This window comes from Paralichthys olivaceus, chromosome 2, assembly GCF_024713975.1.
Source record: "Paralichthys olivaceus isolate ysfri-2021 chromosome 2, ASM2471397v2, whole genome shotgun sequence".
Classification (NCBI taxonomy): Eukaryota; Metazoa; Chordata; class Actinopteri; order Pleuronectiformes; family Paralichthyidae; genus Paralichthys; species Paralichthys olivaceus.
The window spans coordinates 21,298,369-21,306,857 of record NC_091094.1 but is presented as its reverse complement, the minus strand read 5'-3'; positions in this window follow the sequence as shown (position 1 = coordinate 21,306,857).

Here is an 8,489-nt window from a genome sequence, read left to right as displayed (position 1 = left end):
GACTTCTTTAATCTGATCGCTTCATGTGGATCGCAAGTGGATTTTCGTGCCTCTCTGAGCCCTCGCTACTCATGTTTTATTAATGTCATATGCTGTCGAGTTGGGCTCTCCTAACTGACTTACCAAGTCATCCCTTTCCTTGTCACAAATCAAATTAGCCCAGGCTGTGATTAATCATCAGGCAGAGCACCCAGTGAAAGGGGGCTGACACCTTATTAATTTCCTTAATTACATCTTGTATTAGGTTTCAGAATCGTCCTGTCTAATTATCCTGCCTTTGACTCCCAACTCTTTCAACCTGGCTACACAAATTATTTGTGCAACCAGGGGTATTTAAATGGATTTCATTTAATATAGGTGAGCATGATTAATGTAATAAAGGTGTGTGTGTGTGTGTCAGGGACAGGCTTGAAAGTTGGGTCGTACACCATTGCTGAAATGTATGTGTGAAGTTTGGGTTTGAGTTAATTTTTACGCCTAGTGTAATATTAAAATGAATAAATTGTGGAAACTAAGAGCAGAAATATTCGGGTGTATCTTGTATATTTCACAAAGATTTGAATAAAAGGCTGCCTTGCTGTCAAGAAAATAGAATAATTCATTTTAGGCTTAAGGTCTTTGCGCATCGACGGCAACGTGAATACATGGAACAAAGGAGTGAATAAGGGAGCTTTAATGTAACGCTTCTGCAAATCAGATTAAGTGCGATATGTTAATATCGCTATGTAATATGTTAACGAATAAGTAATAGGGATTAAAAAAATCGCCCCTTGGGAAAAGAAATGATCTGCAGATTCTTTTACTTAATAAAAGAAAAACAGATAAAAATACCTGTGTGCACCCAATGAGAGAGGAACTTGGTTCTGTTTCCAGCTTCAGGATGTATTTCTAAATGTCTGTTAGACAGTTTGAAAAAACTGCTGCAACAGCTGGCAAGGAGATGGTAGTTTGTTCTTGAGACTTTGTGCATGTTTGCCTCATTACTTTTCTTCTGCAGGAGTTGTGTTGCCTGTTGCTTCATCCTATAGACAAATATCCTATCTTTTAAAGTAATATAAAGTAAAATAACTGTCAGCAATAATTGAGAAAAATATATAAAATAATTGACAATTATTATATCAGACTGGAGAGTACTGGTGCTTTTAAATGTGACGTTTACATTGACACACAATCTGATTGGTTAGATATGTACACGTTAGAAGCGAAACTTTGGAAAAATCCAAAGAATTAATGATGTAAAAAAAATAAAAATAAAATGAAATGATGTGAAAGCGTGTATTGACTAGATGTAGGTACAAAATATGGAAAATCTGAATATAACACAAGGGTTAATCAAATGAAAAAGGGTGTCAAGTGTAAAAAAGCCTTTACATTTCACATTATCAAATTCTCACTAATAAAAAAATTATGTTCTTAAATGTACAACAGCATCTTTAAAGGGTTACTTTACAAGAAATGCTATTTATCATGTAAATAAATATCTTTCTTCTGCAGTGAAAAAAAAAATTCAATCAGCCAAATGATCAACACATTTCATATGAGCTTGTGGAAAGGCTCGCAGAGCTTTGCTGCCACTGTCATTATTTGTGTTTAGAATGCAATTCTGGAGGTGCTGAAATGAGAAAAGAGAGATCATGTGGCTGAGTGCACATGCTGCCTATGAATTATAGAAGAAGGACTGTGCTGGTTAATCGATGACACAGTCCAGGCATTCCTTTACTATGTTCTTCATATAGGGAACAATTTTAAATAGTTTTGCCCGGAGCACTTGAGGAAAATGCAATGCCAGTGTTATATGAAATGAGAGCTGTGTCTTGGGGCATCCCTGTATGGACCTGCAGTGGACTGGGGATCACAGTTTCTTTGCAGGTGAACCTTTCACATTAAAGCTTTGATGTTCACGTGAAACACATTTAACTGCTGGAATTAATGAATCATGGTTGTCCCTGCTGTTTTTATGACAGACACCCACAGTTATAAGCAGCCTATACTATATTATAGGCCTTTTAGTCTTTCATTTTCTCTCTACGTTTATCAGGTAGAGTAGGGTACAATGTAAAGTTAACTTTGAGATAGCTAACAGAAGCTAATACAGAAAATGATCTTTACATCTTAGGTGGCTGGGGGGTCTGTTGTAAAATAGGCTTGCTGTAAGTACTAGTACTGTAAGTGAAAGTATTATAACCTCTCCTCAGGTGAGGTTTTCCTCGTGCCTGTTTGTTGGTTTGTTTGTTTGTGTATTTATTTATTTGTGAGCAGAATTAAACAAAAAGTGATTTTTAATAAAGACATAATATCTGGATGTAAAAATCAAGTCAAAAATCAAGCTATTTATTGGGTTGAGATCTATGAGTTTGTATAATTTTCCATTTATTCCAGGACCTGGACAGATCTGTAGGATTGTCTGGCCATGGTGAAGGTTTGTGCTTGACTGAGTGCCATTGTACTGTATTCTATAGTAGTTAAGATAATCCCTTATAGATCCATAAGGTACAAAGTGTGCTCGGGGCACTGTTTAAAAGAGTCCTAGATGATAAGCCTAACGTCTTCTAGGACCATGTGTTTCCCAGAGTTATATTTGTGCAAGCATCATGACCATTTTGAATTTATGTCAACCAGATTTCCTACACTCATCACATAGTGTGTCAAAGCTGTGACCATAAACGCTCGTCATGCACGACATCATGCTGCAATCCTCCAAACTGTCAATCACTTTGACATCAAACAGAATACCATGCTTATTCAGAGCCTATCACATAATTTTGGTTATGTAGACTAACTATAATGGGCTGTTTTTATACATGTGAACATGTCATAAAAAGGAATGGGTTATGTATGGAACTGCTGCAACATGATTTAATGACATCTGCAATTCCCAGTTCTTAATCATTACAGTGCACAGCAGCAGGTTCTCACACTGGTCTTTCTTCTTTTTTTTTACTTGGTCTATCTGTCTGTCTGTTTTCACTCATCAATGTATCCTGACAAATAAAATGCATGGTGTTGATGGCTCTGGCAGTTGCATCTCACTTCCAATGTGGATCAATGGTCATCGCCTTGAGACACAGACACCATTCCATTTGGGTTGATAGCTTGGGGGAAAACAAGGAGGAGCAGGTAATACAAAATAGAAATACTGTGGATGGTCATACTACTTGGGCACTGTCATGGGAATAACATCCAAATTGATTTCTGCACCATGCTCATGTTAACATTCCACTCTAGCAGCGAGGTTTGCTATACTGCTTAGATAAAGGAAGGCACTCTGCCCTATCGCGTGCTTGTGTGTCTGTATGCTTGTTGCTAGGTTATGGTGATTTGCTGAAACAGTGTAGGCTGATGTGAGTTTGTGAGCATGCAGTCAGGGCCGGGAGCACATTATGGTAATTCACACTAAATTCTGCTACGATAGCCTCAACAAGACTTGCGAAATGACAACAGGTCACACACAATTGTTTCTACAGCTCATGCAGAGAACGCCTGCTTGTGTTCATGTCAATGTTCAGGGTGAAGCGTGGGACTTAGATTTCACCTGCCTGAGTGAGATGATAGCATTGAATCTAAATGAGGCGTGCCTGGCCCTCTGAGGGGGCTCCGTCTTCTCCAGGTCCAAAAGACTGTCCTTCACGATCCCCACTCGCCCTTGTGTGTCTCATTTGCATACCAGTTGTTCCCGTGTTCCAATGTTGCATGGACTCTCTCCATGTGCTTTAACTTTGTCACACAATCCAAAGGCATGCAGATTTGTGTTTGGTTAACTGAGACTTTAAATTGACCGTAGGTGTGAATGTGAGTGTGAATGGTTGTGATATACTGACGACCTGACCAGGATGTACCAAAGGTGTATTTTGATTCAGATGGAATTTTTTTTAGTGTCAGTGTGTGTTTTCCTGTTCTCTGCTTTTTAAGAAGATGTTCAATCATATGAAACTCAAAGTCTTTTATGAAATAATGTGATCGTGGTTTCGTGCTTGGAGGTTCATGATAAACAGTGATTCACTATCAAAGGCAACACAATGAAAAGGACTTTTATTATGAAGTCCTTGAAGTATAATTTGATGTGTAGCAGACACAGACGTGACTGAAGTGAGACGGTCGTCTTGAAAATGTGTCTGTGAAAAAGGTGACAGTGTTTTTACATATTGTACTAATGTGGATTTGGTTGACAACACAATGTATCACTGTAAACACAGAGGCTTTGGATTAAAGCTAAACATAAATTCAATCCTCTTCTAGTCAGCTGACTGCTCGATGTTTACAGTAGTCCAAACAGATTTTGCCATGATTTCAATCAGCCAATCTTGTCATTGCTGTCAAATTTACAGTCTCTACTCCTCCCTGTTGTTGTCAGCTGTCACATCCCGTCTCCATATCCATTGCCCGGGTCAAGCTCAGCTGAGTCTATTAATCTCATCTCATTCAGATCCTCAACCACCACCAGTGTCTAGACCCTGGGGGGGGTTCCTGTGCATTGCGTTCACACCCCCTTTCAATAAACAATTTAATAAAATGAACATTCGTATAAACTCTATTGTAAACTAAGTAAACTATCTAAAGTGTAATAGTTGAAGATTTTAATTATGACAATAATTGATGAGGATGAAAGGGCGTCAATTTGCATGGTAATTTAATACATTTGGTCAATGCATTAGTAAATTAAATCATTGTTGTCTATCAGAGACTTTTTTAGAATTTTAATATATTATGCATTTAGTTGAAAGGGTGTGTGTTTACATTTTCCAGGACGGCCATCATTTGTGCATACGCATGGCCTGAGGAAGTTCTAAATTTGAGTACTAACAAATTAAGTACGCACTGTTATACTTTAGCATTTCCCTGTTTTCTGTGTTCCCCTTCTTGCCTCCGCCTTCCCTGTGAGTGAGTGAGTGTGTGTGTGTGTGTGTGTGTGTGTGTGTGTGTGTGTGTGTGTGTGTGAGTGTGTGTGTGTGTGTGTGTGTGTGTGAGTGAGTGTGTGTGAGTGAGTGAGTGAGTGTGTGTGTGTGTGTGTGTGTGTGTGTGTGTGTGTGTGTGTGTGTGTGTGAGAGTGAGTGTGTGTGTGTGTGTGTGTGTGTGTGGGGGGGGTGCTGTCTCCACTCCTGGCACCTGGTGCGATTTCCACACCTGGTCTCAATCACCAAATCACCAGCTCTACAAGAACCCCGGTCTTCTCTCCACTCTTCGTCACAGTCTTCACCTCAGTGGTACACTCGCTCGGCCCCTCAGTGAAATCTCTGGAGAAACTTTTTGTATTTTTCTAGTGATCTTTGCCAATGCTGTTTTTTCAAGCTCACAGTGTCTTCTGCTCATTCTAAACCAGCCTGTCTCCTGCCTCCCCAGCTCCATGTTAAACCACTTATCTTGCCTTAACATAACTTCAAAACAGCAAGAGTTTGCAACAGGTTCTTCTCACAGACAATTACACTATCTTTACATTTGCACAATGAGTTACCTTAATTTATTATGCCTACATTGATCTTTTTTTTGTTATTTTATACATATTTCCTTTTTTATTTATTTAAAATATTGCTCACTGGTTTTTTTAAAACTGCTGCTTTGTCTGTTTTGTCTTTTAACTGTTAGTACATGCACACATATATTTTACAGACATGGCTGGAATGACAGAAATACACTTCAAAGTTGATTTCTTATCATACATGGCAATAAATTATGTTCATGACCCTGATAGAAACACAGTAGAACTGTGAGAAGTTTACAGTAATTCAATACTTTGCACTGTTGCATTATGGAGGGAGGGTGCAGGATTCAAACTCAAACTGCTGTGCTGGGGATCTTTTGTTAGTTTTCATGTCCTCTCTAGTCTGTATAGTTTTTTGAACTGTGAACTAAATTGATATCTTGCAGCCTTGCAGATTCTCCCAGTCACTGGAACCACTGGGTCGATCACACTTGTAACATGTGTTGAGCCTTTCTGACCTATAAAGGGTAAAGGTCACATATATACATACTGTTAATATGTATGTATGTATAACTCTCAGTCTCATGTAATAAACTGAATTGTTGGTGTAGAGTAGTAAAACCTCCAATTGAAGATCATTTCAAATTAGGATTCAACTTGAATCATTCTCATATTTTTAAAATAAAAAACTTTGGTTTGAGGGAACAAAGGCAGCACAACCAGGACAGAAAGAAAAAGATTGCACAAACCCAGTGACATAGCAAAACTTTTCGGTCATTGTGTAGGCAAGATAAAATGCTCTAGTTATCCTCTCCTTGGTCCAAACTTTAGTTAAGTTCACTGCAGCATACTGTGTGTGTGGGCAGGTTTGGACTGACGCTACACTGCTTTGTTTCTGGCAGGCAGCCTGATGGCCAGGCTGCTGTTACAACCCTCCATACAAACCTTCACTCAAAAAGGAACTCCTGGTTATCATACACATTATATACTTTTGTTCAAATATAAGAAAACATATTTTATACCCCAATAAAACAAATTCACGCAACAAGATGATATTTCACACACATTTTGAAAGAATAATATGTGAGTGATAGATGGATAAACCAAGAAATATATACTTTGCGTGATCAGACCATTAAAAAAAAAAAAAAAAAGATGCAATGCAATATCAGAACACAAAGGTGAGTCAGGTGGACAGGGAGTTTTTATATGCTCGTATAGTCCCAGGAGATTGTTCACACCATCTGTAGTGACAGAGGCCCTTGCATCCTCTCTGCACCATGAAAAGGTCAGAAAAACATCTGGTTTGAAGTGAGCATTACTCTACATTTCTGTATTATCATACAGTATTTTCTTGTCCAGTTTGAGACTATGCAACTTCTCGTACACTCCCTTCGGAACAATATATCATCTCCTTTCTCTACCTGACCCCCATCTTTTCCTAATCAAACTCTTGGTCGCTCATCCTCAAGTGGCAAACAACTGAGAGTGAGTGAGTCGATGTCAGAGCGGCTGTGTGCAGACACCGCTGTGAAAAATGCTCCCTGTTAAATGGAAAAGTGTGAAGTCTGAATTCTTGCTCTGGGGAGGCTGGTGTGTGTGTGACGACATCGGCGCCCCTGGTGGGACAAGACCCGTCGTGCTCAACACTCGCACGCTCATGTTTATGATGATGGATCTGGAGGGTTGACACTTGCATTTTGGTTTGAAACAGGTGGGGGGGAAATACGGTGAGCAAAAAACAGTAAAGCAGCAGTGAAATAAATTATCATTATGGCAGCCGCTGACAATCACAGACTGGCCAGTCATTTGGCTGACAAGTGTGTTAGTGGTTAGCGGGCATGGTGCAGTGTCATGGGACTAAGACAGTGATGTATTGTGTACCCATCAGAGTGTTCATTTGTTCCAAATAATGGCGTTGCAGCAGGCCACTGGTGGGTTTCACTTTACACTGTGTTTTTTTGCAGTTCTGACCTTGTTTAGCTGCACAAATGTAGCTTCGGGCATCTTGGTATCAACTTTTTGATCTCTGTGGTGAAGCTCCGGAACTCGCACGTTGTGATGTTACTGATACTGATTATAATGACATGTAATTTTACCATTTCCAGTGTCCACTGATTAAAAAAAGAATTAATCAAGAATCCACCCGAACAAAAGACTGTCTGATATCAAGAGCGCCTGAAGTCACTGAACGGCTGTCATTGAGACCAAGTGGTAGTGTCATTGATGATTTACAGAAGCTCTCAGTTGTCCGGCTCCAGTGGATGTTCATTGTAAAGGCAACACTCACTGTGACTCATGCCAGTAATGACTGTAATTATAGAACGCAAAGCCCCCACAGGTAAGGAGTGTGCCCTTTCTGCAAATTATAGGTTGCTGTGCAAAATGATTAAAGAATATGGATGTGATAAAGTGCAGGGAATGGAAGTGCTTGTCAAAGAGCAGAGGGGGCCACTACTAAAAGCTCCTAAAAGCAACCAAGCATGTAACTCCCATGCGGGGCAAAAGTTTTTGGTTACCCTTGGAAGTTACTAATGCAAGTTTTCTACAAAACACTGTCCAATATTTTGTGGATGCGTCTTGGTTGTATGAAAGAGGTTGTCCTTGCTGTCAGGCGTTGATTAGCCATCCAGCGTGATGTGGACATGGCTGTCTCTGTGTCTCGGTGGGAGGTTGGCAGGACTTGATGGATGTCTCTCTACTGAGATTGCACTGCACCTCGGAGAGGGAGGAGGACGCAGCCCTTGTTATCTATTCATGCTGTGTTTCTTTCTGCTCGGCCTAAAATGGCGCAGGACCTCCCTCCACAGCAAGACTCCATCATTTCTGGATAGAGCTAAAGGAGTGCATAAAAGAGAATAAGAAAAAGCACCTTCCGTTTTTCATCCCCAAGCACCTTTTAAGCAAAAATCCACTTAGAACTTGCATAAGCAGGGAGGAAGAAATCCCTTGATTCTCAGCAGAAGCATTGAATTTGAGGATAATCTTCAGAATACGTCATTGTGGGATGCCTGTCTCCCAGGCTCTGCGTACCCTCTCTAAAAATACACACATACGCATTGTCAAACATTCA